This window comes from Solanum stenotomum, chromosome 1, assembly GCF_019186545.1.
Source record: "Solanum stenotomum isolate F172 chromosome 1, ASM1918654v1, whole genome shotgun sequence".
Classification (NCBI taxonomy): Eukaryota; Viridiplantae; Streptophyta; class Magnoliopsida; order Solanales; family Solanaceae; genus Solanum; species Solanum stenotomum.
In genome coordinates, this window is record NC_064282.1 from 9,315,659 (window position 1) to 9,342,451 (window position 26,793).

The following is a 26,793-nucleotide window of genomic DNA, read 5'->3' on the forward strand; positions in this document are numbered from 1 at the left end:
TTGAAATTTAATAAAAAATGATTGGATTAAGTTATGACTCAAATTTTTGCCTAAAACTCATTTTAGTCCAAATAACTTTTAAATAAGTCAATAATTCATTCATTTTATTAACTCAACTCATCTTAACTTGGGTAAATTCAATCCGACCATCATTTGACACCTATAATCAGGATGGTCAAATGTGTGGATGAGCTGACGCTTAAGTTAATAGATGTGTGTACAAGTCATTAACCCTTAGGCTAAAATGGGGATGGATTAAAACTAATAAAATAATGAGTCCATAATCCTACCCAATCTACTCTTATAAAATTTTAATTTTTTTTCTAATTTATTTAATTACCTAATTTATATATATATATATATATATATACTAACGATTTTACTTTAAAAAATTAAATAATTTGGTAAAGATTTTCACAAATCAATTTAAACTATATTCCATCCAACTTTTAAATAAGCTGAATTAATTATAAATTAATCAATCCAACTCACTACTCAACACATATTTTGAACCAACAACTTTAAAATGAATTGAGTATTTTTACTTATTNCCTATTTTTTTTTATATATATATATATAAATGCTAACGATTTTACTTTAAAAAATTAAATAATTTGGTAAAGATTTTCATAAATCTATTTAAACTATATTCCATCCAACTTTTAAATAAGCTGAATTAATTATAAATTAATCAATCCAACTCACTACTCAACACATATTTGAACCAACAACTTTAAAATGAATTGAGTATTTTTACTTATTTGCCTTTGTGACCCGTGAAATATTCTTGACCAAATTAAAACTCCTTTTGACAGCCATGCAAAGTTTATGTTGTTACTAATTATAGTAAACAACGTGCAATTTGTTAGTGAAGGGATGTGTCATAATCAGGTCTAGGGATTCTCATTGACTGATCAAATTCTCTCTATGTGAAAATTCTGGAGGCTCCAATTCAATTGAAAGAGCGTATTATTCATTCAACCTGATTCTTGCTTGGAGTTGAAGAATATTAATCAACTAAATATATATATTCTCTTTGTTTAGATGTTCTTAGTAAAAATTACACTACTAGTTTAAATTCTTATTTAGGCAAGCCCTTGAAGCAAGAATTAAGCCAATAATGTACAGAGAAGGAATAAGTTACAGTAAACAAACAAAAGAGTGTAGTCACCGCTAAATTAAATGTGATCAAACAATTAATGTTATACCCATAGATAAGGGTGGTGGTGGAATGATACGATATGAATTTTGGGTATGAAAAAAATTCTATCAAGAAGTACTTTCCTTATAAATATGTCTTATACAATGTGAATCTAAATTAATCGAGTTCCCAATATAAATACCGAACATCTAACATAACTTTTTAAAAAAATTGTTTTAACACTGGTTAAACGTTATGAAATTTTACCTAAGTTTTTCTCATAACGTTTTAAAGTCACAATTACAGACATGCTTGAGGGGTACGTACCCAAGAAACAGGAATGAAGAAACTAATAGGGTACATTACAATAAATATTCTTGTAACATAAACATGAAACTATTACGTACATTCCTTTTTTTTAATCAAATCTTATGGACATATGGAGATTAATATTTTATCATGATATGAGGTCCTAATTGAATTTAAGTGAACTGAGGGACGTCCCTTGGTTCAAACCGACACATTCTATCCATATTTTTAAACCGACCCACCTTATTCCGACGTTGTCATGGTCTAGTTTTTGGCGAACATCAAGTAATCGTTCGTTGATTTTGACCCTCAAGTTTTCACTTGTTTTTAATAATATAAGTTTTATGAATTTCTTCTTTGTTATCGGCATCGACCCTAAGCCATAATGTCTCAAAATAAGTAGGTCATACAGATTTCTTTTTATTTCTTTGCTTCAAATTTTGTGAAAAACTCCATTTTATCATCTCTCACTTGTTAAGGACAAATTGAAAAGTCCATATATAACAAAAATTCCCATATGAATCTTGGACAAAGAAAACAAACCCTTGAAACTACATTATTGAATGGAGCGGGGGGGAGGGAGGTTTGGTCTGCTTCAAAGCTTCAAACAGCACAAAAAGAAATTAGAGACCCTCGTAAAAGGGATTAATACAAATGGGCCAATCAATCTCAGTGGTGAATGGTGATTAAGACAGAAAAGTATAATTCTAGCTAAGTCTAAAGTATATATAATGCTTGTAGAGGTATCTTCTAGTCTGTATCTTTGGTTTAAGTGAATTATGCCACTATCTTTCTACATCAATTGAAAATGATGTGTGACAAGAATTAACATAATCTAAATGAGTGAGCTGGAGACTAGAGAACTAACGAATCACCCCTCCAAATTGTGTATATTTTAATCCAAACACGTGTCTCTACATGTAAATACCGGAGTCTTTCACCTTTTTGTAGGTCGATCATGAGCTGCAACTCAGTTGACGAGTTATCCACTCCTTTAAAGAAAAAAGTACTATACAAAAAATTTCATGAGACGTGTTTCTCCAATTCTTGAACTTGATTTAGAAAACAATGGGATATTTGATTCACCTAAATCCTAATTTTATTTTATTTTTATTATTATTTTTACCTAAACCCTAATTCATAATGGTGGATGACGCTTATTTAATTTATCAAGTCAAATTATTTTGACCTATCCAAAGTTAATAAGTATACATAAATTCCTCCCACTTGTAATTGCAAAATGCATGCGTTCTGATTTGGCTGAAAGAATATTAATTCCCATAATTAGTGGACGAAAAGCAACATTAATGAAATAGCGGCAAGATCCTGTTGAGTGCTTCAAGCCCAAACACAAGGGAGCCTCTAATGTCACTTCACTTGAAACACTATTGCCTGATTTTGCACGCTCACTTGCAACTAGTGGTGGCAAATGGGTGGGTTGGATTAAATTTGGGCGGATTAAAAATAGGTTAACATAAAATGGATAATAATTCAACCCACCCATAGTTGATATGGGTGAAAATTGATTGAGGAAAATACTAGTTTACCCATATTTTCATGAGTAAATAGTTCTCTACTAAAGAATTCAACATGGAGAAAATATTTGAGTCTTTTTTTAGATGAAAATTGTTTTAAATATTTTATTTAGTTATATTGTATCATAAAAGTACAAAATAACTCCGATAACTTTTCAATATAAAATAAAGGGATAAGGGTCTGAAAAATATCTCAACTTTGGGCGGATTTGCTGTTGCGATATTAAACTTTCATAACGACCTATTACCTCCCTAGACTATTTAATACCGTATTTTTTACCCCTGAACTATTTAATAGTGTATTTTAAAGGTATATATGTGCCCACGTGGGCACACTACTATTTATAATTTTGCATTATTTTCTATGTCCATGTGGACAAATATATATGTTTAAAATACGGTATTAAATAGTCTAGGGAGGTAATAGGTCCTCATGAAAGTTTAGTAACGCAACAGCAAATCCGACCAAAGTTGAGATATTTTTCAGACCCTTATCCCTAAAATAAATTTATGTAATAACAGGAAGAAAATATTTTTAATTTCAAAGTAAATGAATATTTACATTTTAGGACTAAAACATGCTTAATGCACTTTAAGCAATGTCAATACTAATACATGATTTTCTTATTTTACACTATATTATTTATTATCCAATACAAAATTAAACAAATAAAAAAATATAATTATAATTAACAAAAGAAATGTACATTTAAAATATATATTTTTTGGAGGGCCAAAGACTTTATCTTTACAATTATAGAGAAGAATAATTAATTTTTATAGAAGACATAAAAAGGAAGAGAAGTTACAATAATTTTAGTGATATCATGAATTTTGAGTGAACAAAAGTTGGAAGCTTAACCCATTTGGCTAGTCCATACTTTACCCATATTTGAATATGGGTATCAACCCATATTTTACCCATATGAAAAATCACTCACCCAACCCATTAAAATATGGACGAGTTACCAAAATATGGGCTTATTTTGCCGGCACTACTTGCAACTAATATCATAGTATCGTCATAGAAAGAAAGAAATTATTTAGAGTGTGTTTGGTATTGTCAAAAATATTTTCAATTTTTCTTAAAATTTGGTTTGTTAAATTGTTTGGAAAATATATATATTTTTTTTAAAATAAGTTAAGTTTCTTGAAAAGAAGAAAACAACTTTCCGGTTAGAAATAGAAAAAAAACAAGTTTCGTATTGACATTCCACATTGATTATATTGTGTCTTTCCTATCCTTCAATAACTAACAGCCCTTGCCGTAGCCCAACCCCACCCTCATCCCCATAGTGTTTGGCGACAAAATTATGTACAAATATTTTTAGAATAATATATTTTTTTTCACTTATCAATCACCAAAAAACTATATCACATGGAAAACATTTTCCTCTATACCGGACATGCCCTTAATTCAGGTTTTTCAAGATCATCTATGTTCTCATCAAGAGAAAGCTTCTCTCTTAGTTCACTTTCACTTGTTCATTTTAGACTTTACACGCTCTTAAGAAATAATAATTGGTATGAGTATTTTACTATGATGTTCATATTAATTGATGTTTAGTATTAGATCTTGAAAAATGATTTGTGGATTAAATAATTAATGAATAGGGTAAAACATGAAGAAAAAAAAAATTATTTTTGAAATAACGAACGACAAGAAGTGAATGAGTGGAGTATTTGGTAAAAATGAAAAATGAATTTAAGATTCTAGTTGTTATTAGGAACGACATTCTTTAGAAGAAAACTAGAAATGTGTCCTATGTAGCATGCATACGAATAGGAACAAGAAATGACCACCATTCTTCTTGGAAGATATTAAAGTCTATTTGATTCCCAAAAAAAACAAAAAAGAGGTAAACCAAAGGGGGCATATTCCTTGGCTAGCTTCTATTTTTCCTCTTCCTTTGAACGCAAGCCACTAAATTGAAAGCTTACACACTGACCCACCGTACCATTATTACTTGTCTCCTCTAAAATTCAACACTTCCATGCATCCATCTCACACTATTCACTATTCTCCTTTATTTTGTCACTTTATTCAACAAGATCATACCCAATATTTTATCGTTGCATCAATAACGACATTGTGTCGCCCATATATCAATAAGGAAAATATGATTTTACTTGAGATAATACTGTTCTTAAGAATATTAATCACACAACGCATCCTTAGAATTCAACAAATTGGACTGGGGACATAATTCACAAAATCTCAAAAAAGAAGCCCAACTTGGAAAAGATGGGAGAAATACATGATCGGGTTGGTTTGAATTTTTTAAATATCAAATCAAATCATTTGTGTAAAATTTTTAAATTTATAAATCAAATCAAACTAATAAAATTTGGATTTTTTCGGGTTTTCAACCGGTTGGTTCGGGTTTTTCAAATACCAAATCAAACCATTGTGTCGAATTTTTCAATTTATAAATCAAACCAAACTAATAAACCTCAGATTTTTTTAGATTTTTAGATTTTTTCGGTAAAGTTTGCATACAAACATATAATTAACTTGTGATCCGAATATTTCTTTAGCCTAACCAAAATACAATTATCTAAGGTGTTTCTTAAAAAAATAACACAAAATATGAGATGAGTACTGATGACACTAAAATATTCAATAAAAAAATAATAATGAAATCATCATATAAAATAAATATTGCAAAGTCATAATGAAAATGATCATAATTTAAACGTACTAAATCATGCTAAAATAAGTTTAATAAGTATTAGTTACTTACCAAATATTTAAGGAAAATTAAAATTAGATTATGTATTTAATTGTCTAAACCAATGCAATATTATTGTCATTCTTAGTGTTGAATTGATTTTCTTTTTGCATTAGTATTAATTTGATTTTAATTTAAGTTTTATTATAATTATCAACATCTTTGAACTATAATCTTTATTGGACCATTCCGAATTCTAAGTTTAAAACTTGAAATAATTTATTAAAAGATAAAAACTATGAAATAGTATAAGAAATATTTTAAAATTATATCAAAGTAAATATTTTTATGTAAAAAATAAAATTTAAAATTACATATATAGTGTCGGGTTGTTTTTTTTTGTTAAAACCAAACCAACCCAAATATAGTCGGGTTTTTTTTTCCAATACCAAACCAAGTCAAATCAAACCACTAGTCGGGGTTTTTTTCGATTTGACTCGATTTGCGGTTTGGTTCGGTTTTGTACACCCCTAGGAGAAACAAGGACTTAGAAAATTTTGTAATTAGCTCTTCGAAATATTACCATGTTTATATATATATATATATATCGGATTTACGTCTAGCTAACATTAATTTTTCCAATTAGGTGACTTGGATTAGGCCTTTCATAGATCCTTATTAAGCCAAGTTGGTTTACAACATTTTTCCTTGCAATGACCCAATCGACCTTGTGCATGCGAGTCCTGGTTCAAATCGGACAATATGCACTAGCAAGTTAGGCCGTTACAGACACTCCTTTAATTGAGATTCCTACTAATTAATTTCCAACATATATATGTTTGTGTGTGTATATGATTGTTTGATGAATGATAGTAAGTTGAACATGATTTTAATTAGTGGGGGTCGGGTGCGTCCACTAGCCAGCTCGTGACACTAATATTCGATTTAATTAAAAGTTATTGTAGAAGATATATGAGAACTTATAAAACGGCTATCTCATTCACAAAATAACTTTTGCATTATTTGAGATCTTGGTGATTATGATGGATATAGAGAGTTAAGAAAATATCTAATAATATGCAAATAAAGTCAAACAACCATATCTACTTTAACAGTAAATATGTTTTATCCAACAATTGGTCATGTCTGGACATATATCAAACTTTAATACCACTTCAATGTGAGCAGATAGAACTTTAATTCTATGCTTTACAGAATAAACTTGTTATACTATTTTAAGGTTTTAAATGAAATATTATCGTGCCAAATATTTTTTATGTTCTTTATCCAAGGGGTATCCAGCAAATTAAGCTGGATAAGAACGAGTTATTCTCCAAGAATATTCTTAAATTTGCGTGTTATAAAACTTCTTTCCTAACATATCGAACTTTAATTTCCTTAAGGCAAGGTGTGTGTGTATTTTTATTCACTTTTATTTGATGCAGGGTTTTATTTGTTACAAATGTCTCTAATTCAGCTCGTGATAAGAGGGTTAGCAAATAGTTTAGTCGGGGTGTACATGGTCGGGTTGGTTCGGGTTTTTCAAATATCAAATCAAATCATTTGTGTCTAATTTTTAAATCTATAAACCAAACCAAACCAATAAAACTCGGGTTTTTCAACTTCGGGTTTTTTCAGATTTTTTGTTTTTTCGAGTTTTTTCCGGAAAAGTATTCATACAAACATATAATTTACTTGTACTTCAAATATTTCTTTAGTCCTACCAAAATATAACTATCTAAGGTGTTTCTTAAGAAAATAACACAAAATATTATATGAGTAATGATACTAAAATATCCAACAAAAAATAATAATAATAATAATAATGAAATCGCGTAAAACAAATATTGCAAATTAACAAGTCATAATGAAAATAATCAAAAAAGTACTAAATCATGCTAAAATAAGTTTAATAAGTATTAGTTACATGACTAAATATTAAAGGAAATTAAAATTAGATTATGTATTTGAATAAACCAATGTAAAACCATAGAACAAATATTCAATATTATTGTCATTCTTAGTGTTGAATTGATTTTTTTTTTTCCTTTAGTATTAATTTAATTTTGATTTAAGCTTTATTATAATTACAAATATCTGTGGACTATAATCTTTATTGAACCATCTAGAATTCTAAGTTTCAAACTTGAAATAATAATATATTAAAAGATAAAAACTATGAAAAAGTATAAGAAATATTTAAAAATTATATCAAAGTAAATATTTTTACATATAAAATAAAATTTTAAAATTATATATGTAATGTCAGGTTGGTTTGGTCTTGGGTTGTTTTTTTTAGTTAAAACCAAACTAACCCAAATATAATCGGATTTTTTTTTTTCCAATACCAAACCAAATCAAACCAGCCACTAGTCGAGTTTTTTTTCTCGATTTACGATTTAATTCGGTTTTCGATTCCATTTTGTACAACCCTAAGTTTAGTGTACATTGTTGACTCCATTTGCACATTGATCTGGATATTATAGAGCCAGAGGTCCCTCTTTTCTACCCATATTAGTCTATTATTTCATATTCAACAAATTGTAGACAAAGTTACAAATTAGAGTAATAAATTAGCAGATTGAGTTGAGTTTTGTTAGGTAAAAATGGGTTAAAATATTAAATAAGTGAAAAACTGATCCGCCCGCAAGTCACTAGAGCTAAGATGCAAGTCATAGCTCAATCCGCTACCCAGTTCTTACTAATTTTTAATTATTTTATTTATTCTTTTTATATTTTTTTAGTATCTGATTAGATATGTTTTTCCTTATTATCGTTATATATAGACAAATCAATTTTTTTTTTAAAGATTCCTTTTTAAAAAATATTTTTGCAAAATTTTTCATAATACCAGTTCAATTTTTGATGGACTGAAATAGATTCATGAATGAACAAATAAGTAGACAAAATAGACAAATTATGTTTTTATGGATTAATTTTACCGCCACCACCGATACAAATGAAAGCATGTCTTTATCATTACAAGTGTGGCTAATTAAGAAATCAAATGTGTTCCTAAAACAATAGGAATTAAAATTTCTTCTTTTTTAAAGAAAAAATGTAACAGCATATTGGGCTGCTTATATAGCTATCTACATTTCATCGGTGCTTTACACATTTTTCTACCATAATTACTTTGAATCAATACCTAAAAAGTTGAGGTTGATTATTTGGTTCCTTCGTTGTATTTATAATTCATGTGCTCTTTTTTATAAGCTTGTATTTGTTTACAATTGTATCCAACATTATAAATTCCTTATATTTTTTTTATACAAGTCTAGAATATAATTAACTATTAAATTTTTTTTACTAACGACTTAAGCTTTTAAATGAGATAGTTACATCGTGATCGAATCTCACCGCCCTCATATCAAAAAGTATTTTTACGCGTTTGACCCATGAAAAAAATAAAATATTTATCACACGTGCATATATTTAAATTACAACTATCCCATACAATTTTACAAGCTATAGTGTGCTGGCATTTTATTTTATTTTTTAAGAGATAGAATTAAAAGAAAATAAATAAATCCTGATAATTAATTAAACCATGACATTGTTTAAACATCACATTAATTAAACATTTTGGGTTAGTTGATTCTTTACATACTTTCTATTAGCCGGTGCAATCAGATAGACTTCACTATACCAAAAAAAAAACGAGTATTTGGTAAATTATTTCCTGCGTCTTATACAAAAATTATACTTATATATTAGCATACTTAATTATCACATGTTAATAAATTTAAAGCTTCACTAACATTCTCACTTAAAAAATCTAGAAGGCGGTGCCTAGTGGATTTCAAATACTAGTAGCATCATCCTTTTGTAAAAGGCAATTTTTAATACGGAATCCAAATTTTATTAAATAGTAGTAACATTTTACAGTATATAAATAACACACTGGCATTAAGTCACGTTCAGTCACGAGCAACATTTTTTTTTCTGTAAGTATGATTTTAATCAGCGTGAGGAATCTAAATGAATTATAATTAAATACAACGTAATATAATACATATACTGGCAGTTTTGGAGCATATATGTCGACATTTGTAATTTGTTAGTGGGTGTAGATTGAACGGTGATTACTAGGTCTTCTCATTCTTTTTAATTTACTCCATTTATTTCGATTTATGTGATTGGTTTGATAAGAATTTTTGGCCAAAAACATCTTTTAACTATACCTAAAATTAATGTACATCCTTCAACTAACTTATTGAACAAAAATCATCCTTCATATACTCAAATTAAAACTTAGCAAGTTTCATCCTTCTGTGAAACTTCTGTTTAAAAACTTTAACAGACCTCACATCTTGTGCAAGTCACATGACTCTAACACCTCAAAAATCAAGTCTCTCAAACCAATAGTAGGCAAATTATTGGGTGTTTGACCATATATTATTGTGAAATTTTAAGAAGTAGCTTTTGTTTTCAAAGTTGTGTTTGGTATTAATACAAATTTAAGTTGTATTTGATTTCTTGGTGAATAATTTAGAATGAAAATACTTTTTTGTTGTTTTTAAAATTTTAAAAATTCTAAAATTTTATGAACGTATTTGAATGTTAAACTTCGAAAAAAATATAAAATATTCTTGACTAAATACCTAAGCTATTATGAGTTTGCTTTTGCATGTGCCAATTTTGTTGGGTGACTATGAGCGATACAAGAAAAACAACCTTACTTGAACATGATCAGTTCTATAGGCTCGTACCACTGTATTCTTGATTTTTGAGGAGACTAGGCCAAGTCTGGTTGATTTGAGGAGACCAGACCAAGTCTGGTTGATGAGGCATGGCCATGTGACCAGAGTGTGATTAGCAGTTATCCACGGCTCCTTGAGCTATGTGGTACAGTGATCGTTCTTAGACCTAATCTCATGTGTGAGATGGTCTCATGTCTGTCTAACAGACATCCCTTCAACCAACATGGGTTGTGGTGCACTGGTGGAAGTGTTTCATCCTTAACTAGAGGTCTCGGATTCGAGCCTGGGTATGGAGAATATCTTGTTGGGAGCGCCACCCCCTAATGGGCCCTGTAGTGCAAGATCAGGATTTAGTCGGGACTTCAATGTGGGCTTCGAACACCGGGTGGAAAACAAAAAAAACAAAGCTAGGTTGATTCTTCTTCAGTTTAGTGGTTGAGTTGTAATTATATTTGATTTTGATAAATTCTATGAACAGTTTAACATTCAATTCACTACACTTCCATTAACAGTCATTAGAGAAAGCTTTGCTAAGAAGAAAAGAGAGAGAGAACTTTCATTGAAAGAAAAATGAATGAAAACTGATACATTGTATTGGTACATCTTTCTGTTTATATACAACGTCATCTAACAAACTTTAACAATTTCTACTAACTACACTAACAAACTTGCCTAACAAATATCTATTATTGATATTGACTAGCTTGCCCCTCATACTTATTTCATCATGTTATGCCTATTTCTTCACTCCCCCTCAAGCTGGTTAGTATAAAGATATTCAACATGCCTAGCTTGCCTACTAGGAATTCATGTTGTGGTCGTGGCAAACCTTTAGTCAATACATCTGCCAATTGATCTTTGGAACCTACATGCACTGTCTTAATCAACCCCTCTTGAATTTTCTGTCTGATGAAATGGCAATCTATCTCAATATGTTTAGTACGTTCGTGAAAAATAGGATTTGCTGCAATTTGTAATGCAGCCTTGCTATCACTCTGCACAATTACATGAGTTATTATCTCACCATCCAATTCTTTCAACAAAGCAATCAGCCACACTACTTCAGAAACAACATTTGCCATGCTCTTGTATTCAGCTTCTGCTGAACTCCTGGACACCACACTTTGTTTCTTTGATTTCCAAGAAATCAGTGAACTCCCATGTTTGATCACAAAACCTAAGACTGACCTTCTTGTGTTTGGGCAAGAAGCCCAGTCTGAATCACAGAAGACTGTCAGTGAATTGGAGGCATTGCTACTCAATAGTATACCTAGAGCTGGCTCTCTTTTGATATACTTCATGACCCTAACTGCTGCATCTCATGTTGCATCCCAGTGAGACTGTTTAGGTTGTTGTAAAAATTGGCTAAGTGTTTGTATTGCATAGCTTATGTCAGGTCTTGTAAGTGTCAAGTATAACATCTTCACAATTAACCTTTGGTACTTTGTCTTGTCTTCTAACATGTCATCATCTCCTTTTTGTATCAACTCATCAAGTTCTGGTGTTGTTAGTTTTGCATTAACCTCTAGTGGAGTCCATGTTGGTTTGACAGATCTTATCCCCAGTTCTGAAATGATTTCTAGAGCATACTTCCTTTAATTTATCAGAATACCTTTAGAAGATCTGTGAAACTCCATTCCAAGAAAGAACTTCAGTGTTCCTAAGTCTTTAATCTTAAAGGCTTTTTGTAAGGATGCTTTGGTTTCCTCAATAACAGAGATACTGCTACCTGTTACCAACATATCATCCACATAGACCAAAATAATGACAATATCATTCCCTTTCTTCCTTATGAACAATGAGTGATCCATACAGCTTTGAACAAAACCTGAATGGACCAATGCCTCAGATAATTTCATGTTCCACTGTTTGCTGGCCTGTTTTAACCCATATAGGGATTTAACAAGTCCACAAACAATGCCACTAGACGCCCACTGACTTGGTAATCCCTGAGGAAGCTGCATGTACACTTCATCATCTAAATCGCCTTGAAGGAAAACATTATAAACATCCAGCTGATGAATATGCCAGTTATGTTGAGCAGCCAGTGACAGTGGCAATCTTGACCATAGGGGAAAATGTTTCATGGTAGTCTAGACCTTCATGCTGATTATATCCCTTAGCCACCAGCCTGGCTTTGAATCTCTCCACCTCACCAGAAGCCTGCAACTTAACCTTATATACCCATCTACAACCAATAGCCATTTTGCCTGGAGGTAAGGGTACCAAATCCCAAGTATGGTTGAGCTGAAAAGCCTCCAACTCAAAAGTCATGGCATCAACCCACCTGTTATCCTTAATAGCCTCATGATAGGACCTAGGCTCTTGTATATGAGATAGAGAACTGAGAAACACTTGATGAGCTGGTAAAAGAGTTTCATAGGAGAGATAGGCACTGAGTGGATAAGTAACATGAGCATCCTTTTTGGTGACATAATCAACATGCCAAAGGGGTGCCTTAAATACTCGTTGTGACTTCCTGGGTTGAGAAAGATTGGAGACAGGCAAGGTTATATCTGAAGATGCAGTAGAAACAACAGGAGATGGAGAAGGATATGGTGAACTAGAAAACTATGTAGGCAGTGGACTTGCAGGATCACTAACAGTTACAGTGTTAGGAGGGTCATCAATAGAGGAAATGTCACTAGGAAGAAATGATTCATAAGACCAAGGAAATTGATCAACCTGGGGACAGGCTCAGAAGATGACTCAGAAGATGACTGAAAAGGAAAGACATGTTCCCCGAAAGTGACATCCCTATTGACAAAAAAAAAATTTTGTGCAAGATCAAATAAAATATATCCTTTGGTAGTAGTAGAGTTGCCCATGAACACAGAAGGCACTGCTCTAGAAGCAAATTTATCCTTTCTAGGCAAAGCACTAGCATAACACAGACACCCAAAAGTTCTTAGATGATTAACTGAAGGTGGCTTCCCAAAAAACAATTCATAAGGGGATTTACCACCAAGGACTATTGATGGTATCTATTAATAACATAAGCTGCAGTTAGAATGCAATGACCCCAGAATCTGATAAGAACATGTCCTTGAAATCTAAGGGCTCTAGCAACTTCAAGTAAATGTCTATGCTTCCTCTCAGCTAGACCATTCTGATGAGGGGTATACACACAAGTTTTCTGATGGACTAAACCAAGTTCTTGAAGGAATTGTTGCATCTGAGAATTCACAAACTCACCACCATTATCTATGCTAATTATTTGAACAGTAGCCTGGAATTGAGTGTGTATCAGTTTGAGAAATTGTCTCAATACTAATATAACATCACTTTTAAATTTTAACAGAAAAATCCAGGTAACATGAGAGAAATCATCAACTATAGTCAGAAAATGTTTATTCCCATCAAAAGTTTCAGCATGATATGGTCCCCATACATCTAGGTGCAACAATTCAAACACTTTAACAGATGTACTAGTAGAATGAGGAAAGGAAAGTCTAGTGTGCTTAGCTAGAGGACACACTTCACAATCAGCTACAATTGATTTACACTCATCTAGTTTAAAACCAAGCAAATGCTTCATGGACACACTAGAAGGATGGGCAAGCCTTCTATGCCACAACAGTATATCTTCATGTATCTTCTCTGCAATATGAACTCTGTGAACTTCTACATTTGAATCAGCACTGAAATGTGTGTCATGTTGTGGTGAGAACATTATGTATAAACCACCACTCTTCTTACCAATCCCCTTCAAGATCCCATTGATAAGGTCCTGGAACAAACAGAAACCAGGATAAAAAGAGACAAAACAATTGAGCTCCTTAGTTATTTTTTATACTGATAAAAAATTGTACTTAAAATCAGGTAGGTACAGAACATTTTCAAGCACTCTTATATCTCCCAAACTGCACTTTCCTGTGTGAGACACCATTGTCACTTCACCATTAGGCAAATGGACCTTCCTATTATCCACTTTATCTGCTTTACTGTGGATAAATTTTGAAGTCAATACCTGCCATATGAGCCATGTAATCTGGTTGCTTATCCTTGTCAAGCATCATTTTGATCTTGTCTTGTTGGTTCTCAGTCAAGTATGGTGCTCTTTGAAGATCTCTTTTTCCAGTTGAACATTCAGTTTTGTACCCTGCACACACATTTGGATGTATATTTTCAGTTTGAGCATTATAAGCAGTAGCTTCTCCTTGATACCTATGTACACTAGTGTCTTCATTTCGAACATTATTTGCATTAGAGAACTCTTCCTTCTTCTTTCCTTTATATCCTGGTGGGTATCCAACCAATCTGTAGCATACATTCTTTGTGTGACCTTTAAGCTTACAATGATCACATTGAAGATTTGGCGGTCTGTGATAAGAGTTTTCTCTCCCTGCCACAATGGCTCCTAATTCAACTCTTTCTCCTGAATTGACAATCGACCTTTGACTCTCTCTTTCGATCAGCATGGAGTAGGCCTTATTGATATTAGGAGTTGGACTAGTCATCAGTATTTGACTCCTAGCTTGTTCATAGTTCTCATTCAGACCCATAAGGAATTGCATCACCTTTAATCTTTGTATATGCAGCATAAAATCCTTGGATTTAACACAATCACAAGAAGGTGGTGTCATACTATCAAATTCTGCCCAGAAATGTCTCAGTTTTGAGAAATAAGTTGACACATTATCAGTTCCTTGAATCAAAGTTACCATATCTTTATGCAGTTGGTAGACTCGCGAAGTGTTCACTTTATCAAACCTCTCCTTAAGATCTTCCCAAATCATCTTTGCATTTTCTGCATAGACAATCCCTGCATGTAATTCCTTTATCATTGATCCAGTATCCATCCAATCACAATGGCATCACATCTATCCCATTGATGAACTAAATCTGAAGAAAAATCCTCTTTCTTCCAGGTTCCATCTACAATCCCCAGCTTGTTCTTTCCAAGCAATTGGATTCGCATTGACCTGCTCCAGATCGAGTAATTTTCAGATCCTGTTAATTGGATAGGAACAATTGGACCTCTAGTTGTATCTGAAGGATGAATGAAGAGTGCATGTGTGTGGTCGATCTTCGTAGCTGCCATTACTATTCTGCTTTAGCAATCGCACTTGTCGTCCAATTATAATGCTCCTCTATCTAAAACAATTGATTCTAACTCACAATAGTGGTCATACGCTCTGATACCATGATAAATTCTATGAACAGTAAACACTCAATTCACTAGACTTCCATTGACAGCCATTAGAGAAAGTTTTGCTAAGAAGAAAAGAGAGAGAGAACTTTCATTGAAAGAAAAATGAATGAAAATTGATACATTGTATTGGTACATCTTTCTGTTTATATACAACGTTATCTAACAAACTTTAACAACTTCTACTAACTACACTAACAAACTTGCCTAACAAATATCTATTATTCATATTGACTAACTTGCCCCTCATACTTATTTCATCATGTTATGCCTATTTCTTCAGATTTGGGTATTGATTTTAGGAAGAAAAAGTGGCCCGAGACTAATTTAAAATAGGGAAAGTGTATGCCAAAATTGGTATCATAATTGGAAAATTATAAGTGACGTTGTGTGGAAAGAAATGAAAAAGGACAATACAATCTGTTGATCAAAAGTCTTCAACAATAATTCAACAAGAAATTTTTGGTTGGTATTGTGAAAAATGAGAGAGGGAACCGTAAGAACAAATCATGTCACATACCAGAGAAGAAAATAGTCTTAAAAGAGTATTTTGATTGTAAACTTCAACAATTTCAAATCAGAAAGCATAAGAAATGCAAGAACAAGAAAATGAATGAATGGAATCTTTGGATTGCATTGTAAAAAGTTACCATGGGGTGGAGTCTGTTAAAATTTTTTAACAGAGTTTCATTTAGAATGAAGGTTAGAATATATTAAGGATGATTTTTGTTCAATTTGTTAGTTAAAGGATGTATATTAAATTTTGACTTTAGTTATTAAGGGATGTTTTTAATCAAAAATTTGATTTTGTTATGTTATTTCGATTACGAAGGATCTAAATTAGCTATATTTATGTATGAAAAATCAAAATATGATGATATAATGCAAGGACTTTATTTGTGTGTGATTATAGAAGTATTATATTATGGTTTAAAAAAGTTATTTTAAGTTAATTTATTTTTAAATATAGAAAATTTCGTTCTTTTTAAGTCTCATTGACGCATATGTCCTCTTGTTAGGCCATTATTTAGATTTTATCTTTATTATTAAAAGTTATACATATAAACGTTAGATGATAGTTTAACCTTGCATACAAAATATTATACTATCATCTAAAGTTTGTAATAACTTACAAAATTCCAAACTGTAGTCTAACATTTTCTCGTAACGCTCAAAGGAATCTATACTTAGACCATCATTTAAAAGAAACAATGATATAAAAAGAGAAGACATTTACTGAACAACTAACCCTAAAAGAATTAATAACCGGCAAAAAATCAGAGACTTATTAATAAGAAAATAGTCACTTAAAACGGAATAGAGTAGTATATGGAGGCATTGAATTCAAAGTTAGAACCAAATCCATGAAAATTTATTCGTTCAACCTAAATCTTGCCTGGAGTTGAAGAATAATCACTTATTTGCTTCTCAATTTCTCTTAGACTAGTTATGTTTAATTAAGTACTGTTTTAATCCTTTTTTGGTCAAACATTATGACAAGTTAAAGCCAAAGTATTGTGCAGGAAAGAAGAATAAACTGCAGTCAAAAAATAAAATAAAAAAGAGCTACTCCTATAAAGTAGTCATTTAAGGTGAAACAATATTATGCTACCTATGTTTTCCTTGCTCTTTGCTTCTCCTTTTCTCTTAAATATAAATAAATATAAAGGGATAAGGGTCTGAAAAATACCTCAATTTTGGTCGGATTTGCTGTTGCGATACTAAACTTTCATGAGGACATATTACATCCCTAGACTATTTAATACCGTATTTTAAACATATATATTTGCCCACGTGGACATAAAAAATAATGCAAAATTATAAATAGTAATGTGTCCACGTGGGCACATATATATCTTTAAAATACACTATTAGATAGTTCATGGGGTAAAAAATACGATATTAAATAGTCTAGGGAGGTAATAGGTCCATATGAAAGTTTAGTATCGCAACAGCAAATCTGACTAAAGTTAGATATTTTTCAAACCCTTATCCCAAATATAAATATTCCTTTTGAAGTGATTTCGAATTGCCAATAGGGATAGAAGACATTAGAAGAGGTCCTTAGGTGGACCAATACTGCATTTACATATATACCACCAAAGATGATAGTGGAGTGATAAGTATTCTCATCTATAATCAGAGCTAAGCTCAAGGTATGAAGTCAACTTTGATAGGATGTATTTTACCCTCAAGTTGAGATTTTTTTTAAATGTAATTCCGACTTATTGAACTTCAAAACGGATATCAAATATGAAATAAAAAAAAAGTAGTGCATTTACACGATGTAGGGTAAAACTGTAATCACATTTTTTTTTAGTTTAAATTAATTTATTTATACACTTGCAACATAAAACTACGTATATAATCAAATAGGCACAAAATGAAACCTCTGAAATAGACCTCACACCCTCACTCAATATTGGATTTGTTACTAATTGTTGGGGAAAAAATATTTAAATATTATTTGATATTATCCACCATAGACCATATATATACATATTTTACCCGAAAAAGTTATCCGTTATCACTACAATTTTTTATAGAATTTTTTATTCAGCTATAAATATAAAATTTTATTGGAACATGTAACATAATCAATGCTCACAAGTCATTTTCCTTTCCATTTCCCCAAAAACAGTCTCCCGCCACCCCCACCAACTAAACAATAAAATAAAATAAAATGAGAAGATTACTTTAAGACTATAATGAAGTAATTGCAGTTGGCGATTCTGTGTATGAGCAAATTAATAGAAATAATTAAAATAAACACATATAGTAACAAAAATAGCTTTCTAAAGAATAAAATAGCCTTAATTAATTCAAAAAAATCCCTCCTTTTCCTTCAACTTTATTCATTTTTTGTTTTTATTCTTAAGAAACTCAAATGCCTACACAAGAAAAATTCCCTATGAATCTTGAAAAAAGTGCAAATTAAAGAAACTCCTGAAAACTGCTTAGTGGAAAATTGGTGGGGTTCAAAATGTTGAAATAGACAGCACAAGAATGAAGGGACCCTTCATAAAAAGGATCAACAGAAATTGGCCATCCTTTGTGTGAATAGAAATTACAGCTTTATTGTAGAAAATGGAGAATTCTAAAGAACAAGTCTAGAGAGCATTTTTAGTCTAAAAGTACTTCTTGTTGTAGAGGTATCTTATAGCCTCTCTTAGGTTTGGGTGACCCCTGCCACTAACGAGTCGTTTGATACAAAGATTAATAACGCAAGGATTAGTAACACAGAAATTAGTAACGCAGGAATTAGTAATGCAGGGATTAGTAGTGCATGTATTAGTAATGCAAAGTTTATTTTTATCAAGTGTTTGGTTCATTATTTTCCACCTCATCTTGTATTTGGATTAAAACTCTATGAAAAGCTTCTTTCCAATTATACCCTTGAATTATTAGGTAATTGGGTCAAGATAGATAAGTACCGGATAAAATTATTTTTTTATGGCCTTCTAACAAGCTATGAGAAGAACAATTTTGTTATTATGTTTGCTATTTTTTTTCACTTGAATTATTTGAGGATAAATAATTGTCATCTTAATAAATTGATCACTCACAAAATGTCATTTTTCAATTTAAAAAAGATAAACCATCTACTTTTAAAATCGAAAAGACGGTCAACAATGATAAAATTGAATAAATCATCAACATTTACACATAAAAATTGCAAGTTGTAGTTTTAATATGTATGTATGTTTTAAATTTTTCAAAATAGAAATAATTAGAAAACCACACAAAAAATAAAATTATATATATATATATATATATATATATATATATGTAATACATTCGATTAAGATCACAAACGTCATGTACAAATAAACAACTTACATTTCAAATTTGTATTAATTTGTATTGGATTTATTTAGTAACAAACAGTTCTCTCTAAATAATTTGTACGCTAATTTATTTAAATAAATTTACTAGTACAAATATAAATCATAAAATCAAGAAAACAAATAAAATAATTAAAATGATTTGAGGGATATTTTTGTCTTTACATAGACTTATCCCATGGTATTATATCATATGTATTACTAATACCTCCAAATGGAAGGTATTAGTAATACATCCTATAATACCATGTAGGAGGTATAACTAATTCATGGATTAGTTATACATATGCCCAAATTCCTACCAAACATAGTACTAAATAATACCTTACATAATACATGGACTATTTCTTCTAATGCGGCCTACCAAACGACCCCTATGTTTCTACATCAAATACTATTCAAAATGATTGATTACAAGTCAAGATATATGGAGTAGCTAGGAAACAAGCAAAGATACACCAACATGGGCATGTAGTGCAATGGTCGGACTGTTTCACCTTTAATCAGAGATCTCGATTGGAACCCTGGATATGAAGAAAAAATCTTGCTGAAAGTGCCACTCGGAATGAACCCTACAGTGCACGATCTGAATTTATGCAGATTCCAAATAACGAATGGGCTCCAACTTATTAGATTTTAGATAAACTATTTATACATAATAAAGGAAATTTTAAATATAAATACATAATTTAAAACAAATTAATCTTAAATTATATCGAATTTGTATCTGAAGTTCTAACTCTGACCCTAATGAGATGAAATTACCTCTGATGAAAAATTATGGGATCTTTCACCTTCTCTATTTTTCTTCTGTGGGCTTAGAAAATCATAAAAATAAAATTATTTTCCAAAAGCATATGCTAAAACATAGTTTAAGGACACAATTTTTGCCTAATCTTGCTTTATGTTTTATGCTTAGTTGGATTCATGATTAAACACCTTTCCGGCGATTCTTGAATCTGATCTAGGGAATAACATGATTCTAATTATTTTATCTACTAGTTCAAGATAAATATCTTCTAACAGTAATAAATCTGTGGTTTAACATACCTGGGAAATTAATTAGGATTCAAAAATACACAGAGACGAAAAATAGCTAGGTAATTTTCTTCCATATTTGCCAACTCTTAGTTGGCACAGTTATTAGGTACTTTACAGATCGGAGTAGTAAGTACATATACAAAAATTAAGGTGCGCATAAAGTAACTCAAACACAACTATTATCGAAAAAGTATAAGAAGTTTAGTAATTCTACCAATAACCTGCAATTTGGAGTGTGATGAATATTTACTTCTGGTAAAATTCATGCCATGTTACTTGGACAGAACAATTTAGACCTAAGGCATCTTATGTCTCTACCTAACTAATCAAGTTGGTACCGTTCTATATTAATTCGTGGTGAGAATAGTCCAATAATTAATGTCACTTCCTTAGAAACATTGGTCGAAATTGCACGTTCACTTGTATCAAATGAATTCTCCATCATTTTAGTCAATTACTTGCTATCACTCGTGCACTTTAGTGAATTCAATTCAAATCAAGTGATTTTATTCTATAAAAATTTCAAATTTGAGAAAGTGCTTCAAAATTGTTCTGTTTTAATCAATTTAAACTCGTACGAATAAAATTTCAAATTTGAGAAAGTGCTTCAAAATTGTTTTGTTTTAATCAATTTAAACTCGTACGATAAATTAAATAAATTTCTCTTGCACTAGAATATAAGGGGGGGATTAACAAAATTAAATTGTGTTTAATTTGTACTTTTGTAGCATATTGCATGCCCAATAATTGCAGCAAGAAATGACCACCCTTGTTCTTGGAAGGAAGTCTATTTGCTCAATTGGATTCAAAATAAATAAAACCAAAGGGGCATTAAACTTTTAATATTCCACTTTCTATTTATTTCCTTCTCAAGAATTTTCCTTTGAATGCATACCACTAAATGTAGAAAGCTTACTTACTGACAAGCCGTACCATTATTGCAGCAATGTCTCCTTTGATACTCTGTTTTTTCTTTTTTTCTTTTTTAAAAAAAAATAAAAATATACTAGTAATAATTTGATTACTTCGTTCAAGAAACTCCTTTCTAAATTCTCTAGATTTTAGTTGCATTTTTATATTGAAACATCGAAACAAAGGAATCTTGTTTTCCGATTAACCATCGGATATTTAAGATTTACTATAGGCTGACTGACTAGCCCACTAATTTGGATTTACGTATGCCAAAAAGCCTAAGAGGGAGTAAAACTTTCTCTACAAGAAGTTTTTTATTCTGATAATTCGAACACGAGACATATAGTTAAACAATCAATTCACCAGTACTCCATTTGGGGGTAATAACAAACTCAAGAAAAAACTACCAATAATAGTTGCTGGAATTTATTGCACCAGCCAGTGCATGTAATAACAAAGAAATGGAAAATACTAGCTAGGATGTGAAGATATTACTTATTTAGTTGTAGTTCCCATCAGATTAATGATCTTAGACATGATTGAAGAAGAAATTAAATCCTCTCTAGCAAAATTCCATATTGAAAACAAACAAAAGTAGGATTATTATTGAACTTGCCAGTTTATTTTATTGGTATATAGTAACGCTAATGAAATAGTACTTTAAGTGAAAACAGAAGACACTAATCAAGTATATTGCTGGTTAACTACATAGAGCCGACTTAATTAAGACATTATTAGTTCAGCTTCAGCTCTAATTTTTTGGTAATGAGAAAAGCATATTGTATCACAAATAATAGGAGAAAACTTACATGCACCATGTACGCCAAACTTAGTTAATTAATTTAAGCTTGATTAAGAGGATGATCTGTCATGAGTTGGTTAATGAAAATTAATACATATATATAGTACTATTAGTTAAAATAATTAAACGATACTTGAACCTTTCAAATATGTATGTATTTGTTGATTTGATCTTATAACTAAGTTGAGGGAATTCTTCTGATACAGCAAAAGAGAAGCTTTACTCAATGGGTAATTATCGAAACACAAAAGAAAAAAAAAATCTTAATTAATGAGCATATATATATATATAGATGAAGTAGAAGAAAATGAAGAAGAGATGAAATAATAATAAAGCTTTTGAATATTATAAACAAATCTTGATCACTACATTATTCATCATCATATTATTTGCAATTCACATACAGGGGAGCAAACTGAGTACTTCACTAACTAACCAAAGAAATAAATTATACAAAAGCTAAACGTTATGGAACATAATGAATATGTGGGACGATAATGATGTTTAATTTATGGAGGAAATTAAATATAATAATCTTCTGCTTCTTCTTCTTCTTCTTCTTCTTCGTTCGAATTCGTGGTGTTGATAGTTAATTTAACTTTCAGGGCTGCTCCACTTAGCAGTCCTGTTAGAGATGAAAAGAGCAGCCTTGTTATCAATACCTGGATCAGCTACCCATTGACCTCTATCTTCATCACTTGGCCATACTTTGTATGCCTTCACACAATCATCCCTAGAGTAATTATCTTCCCTTCTACTACTACTTTTCGATTTAAATAAACCGAAAAATGAAAATCCAGACCTCTTCTTCCCTGCCATAATTGAATTATATGAATTGAAGTTGTTGAATATGAATATGAACTAACACTCCTCTTTTGTTTTGAAGTGATGTTCAGTATGTGTTACTACTTGGTTTGGAAAATGAATGAAGGGCTCTATTGAATTTATAGTGTTCAAGGGGTGTGGTGTGATGCTAATCTAACCGTTCATTTTTATAGATGGTGGTGATTTAATGAAGTGAAATTACAAGGCTCGCTGTTAAAATAACTCTAATCGAAGAAAAGAACAAGTCACCAGAACCGCTGCTTCTAAAAAGCTGACTAAACATCCTTAATGGACCCACCCATGGTTTCTTTCTTTTTCTCTTTTTTGATACCCAAACATCCTAATTTAGGGAAGACGTACGTGGGTCATGGTTAGACACCTATAGTCCTGTTCCAATCATCCACAGACTCAACAATTTTTAACTTTAATAATATTTGAACTAAAGTTATTAGGTTTTAGCTAAAGCATCTAGCGCAACAATAAAACTTGTTCAAAAATTAATATATGTGGATTTTTATTTCATTCAATAAGAAAATGACACATTATAAGTATTTTTTTTTAAAAAAAAGAGAATTGATAGTTACAAGGGTATAACTGAGCAAAAAAGATGGATGGAAGGGTAATTTTAAACCAAAAAGATGAGTAGAAGCGCGACAATATAAATCTTGAGTGTGGTATGCTTGCTTTGCATTTTGTTTGTATTAGTTAAGTTAAAAATTCTGATTCCGTCGCTGAAAGGACAGGCGGGTCATTTCACTTTCTTTTTCAAACAAATCATTGACAACCCCTCTTTATCGAATTTTCCCCCCTCTGTCAAATGATTCTTGCTTTATGTGGGCGTTTTTACCGGTAAGCGGTGAAGTTGAATTCAAACTTGTCCGACAAATTCAGTCTTCTTTACCTATTAAAAGGTTGCATCTTCTTTATACATACTGCAATATTGCCTAACTATTGCTTCCCAATTCCCAATTTTTGATTTGTTCTTTTTTCTACCAAGTATTTTTATAACAATAAGAAGAAGAAAAATGATTTAAAAGAATCTTTTATTCATTTTACGCAGTTTCCTATGACTTTATGGATCTTGCTTGCCAATTATAAATGCTATATTTAAATTTGCTTTTAGAGTAGAAATTGTCACCAATCATTAGATGAGTGGTTTTCTACCGGAAAAAAATATCTTGTGTGGAAGTATACGATTAAACAATACATTCAAACTTAAAAGGCATTATTTGACTGAAAAATTTATGATTTTTTAGTGTGGTTTTGTTACATGTATTGATGATAAATTTATTATATTAATCATTATTTTTTTTTTAATAGATGTATCAAATGAAAATTTGACAATTAAATAGAAATGAAGGAAATATTTTTTTTGTTAAATATTCACTTGATATGTACTATAAATAATTTATTATCATGATTATTAAAACAGTTAATTAAAAAAATTTATCATCTTAAATAATTAAGATAGAATTGAATATTATTTTCACCATTACTTTTACTTTAATGAAATTACATTATTTAATGCTCTAATGGAGTGATAAATTAAAGTCGATATTTATATATATTATTTTAAATAATTAGGAAAGAATCTGTTGATCATAATTTATATGTACTAAGATTCAAGAAGATGAAATGTATTTGTTAACCAATTTAATCAAAATAATAGCAGTATGAATGTAAAAATGCAATACCATTGGCCTTGAAGTTATGGTCATTATTCATGGCATCATTTTAAGACACATTCTATTTAGATATTTATACTTTAAATTTACTATATGCATAATATTAATGATGATCATCATAAATATTTTAATACATAAAAAATATTAGTATCACACAATATTGAGTATGACTATTATAGAAGAGTAAACAAGAAGTGTACTGCTATAATGAATGATATTGTTATTATAGATAGAATGATGTTATGGAGAAGCAATATATCATATGAAATAATGATTCTAGAGAAAATTGAGCATTTATAGAGAAATATTATTATATCGAATGACTAGTCATGATAACTAAAGTAGGTTTGTTTTACTGCGTTGCTTATTTGACAATACACTAATATATACAAATTACTAATTTCTGCAAAATAAATGTGCAATAAATCTTGGAAAATTCTAGACACTAAATACAAATCACTTCAGCAAATCAAATCACGTCGAAATCGTTTTCCTGTGAATATAAATTAAAGAAGGATACACTAATTTGATATTATAATCCAAGGTTCAATTAACTAGTGCCTAAATTAAAGACAAACATACCTTTTAGTGTTAGGTAGAAGAAATTTTATTTCAATCATTCAAGCAAATGTAACTTTCACAAGACAATAACACTCAACGACTTTTTACATATTTTTACCAAAGTCCTCCTTAATTAATATATATTTATTTATTACGTTTTCTAGTCAATAATATACCTAACTAAGTAGATACACACATATATAAATATATATATACTACATTATTTTGACAAGCTATATCATTTCCAGATAGATGTGAATCTATACCTGTCAATATGAAATGTAGAGGAAATAAGAAGTATGATTATAATAAGGGAAAAGTGAAGAAAACTAATTAATGATATATTTATTAGCAATTAAAATAAAGGGTAAAGAGGGGGAAAAGAGTCAAAAAGGGACTTTTTAGATGTTTGAATACATACATTGCATAATTGGCTGTAGAGAGCTAGCACTTTTAATTATTGAAAATATTAGAACAAATCTTAAACACATTTTTAAGAACCTTACAAACGTTAATTGCTTGCAAGCTGTCTAGCTTTAAGGATTCTTCTTTAACCCTAACCATTGTTATCATAATGTCCTTCCACCATCTTAATTCCCCCTTAATTGTACTTCTAACTACGGACCCTTTTTTTGCTACATTTCACTTTCTTTTCATATGTTATTTCTATATTTAATTAATTAGCTAGTGTTTTCTTGCTGTCTTAGCTTGATCACTTTATTATAATTTTTATGTAGTTAAATTCACCTTTCTTGAGAAAAAAAGAAAGAATAATCTTTTAACTAGTCAGTGTTGGAAACGTTAAAAGTGGGGATTTGTTAGGATGCTAAAAAGATGGCCTAAAAAGTTAAACAAGAGTTTCGTTTTTATGTGACAAGTGTCGATAATTAATTAGTTCTTTAATTATAAGGAAAGATGGCCTACATTCTTGAATTTTAATTATTTATATAGTTAGGTATTGGGAGCTCTGCGTTCATTCTCATAATATGGTGATTAAGAATTCAAATGACAACTAATTAATCCTCTAGTTTCATCATGTATTCTCTAATCGGATGTGTTAAGCTTGATATGTAGTTGCTTAACTCTAAATTAGTAATGAATGAGCTTAAGAAAAGCTATTCGTAAGAAGTATTGAGATTTAACAGAGGAAAAGTCAAGATTTAGAGGTTATGAGTTCAGAATTTTAGTTTTTTAAAGTTATAGAGTTTATGAGCTATTAGCTAAAGCTTGAGCGTCAATTTCTTTCGGTGTACATCTCACCCAAAACAAAATACCAGAAAACATAAGCTGTCAGCTCATATCTATCTCTACCCCTCGATCGAACAAAAGCCATTAAAGCTAGTGAATTCGATTGAACCCACAATCAATAAGCTAGCTCCGCCCCTGATAAAAAATATCTAGTTTTAACTTTTAAATGGGATGAATACACACTTTCATATAATTTAATAAGCAAATGCCACATAATTAACTTATGGACAAAATCAGGCCTACATGTGAAGGGACTTGTTGAAATAGTTTTATCGTGTATGAATTGAATGTAATAGAGAAGGGGCTATTTTCATTTTCATATCTTCCTTGTAAGATTAAGGATTAGTGTTGCTACATGATTA

At 30.6% G+C, this 26,793-nt stretch overlaps 1 pseudogene; it reads left to right on the plus strand.

The window, feature by feature from the left end:
* Positions 1-10,329: 10,329 nt before the first annotated feature.
* LOC125854063 (small nucleolar RNA U3) lies at positions 10,330-10,569 on the plus strand (annotated as a pseudogene).
* Positions 10,570-26,793: the final 16,224 nt, after the last annotated feature.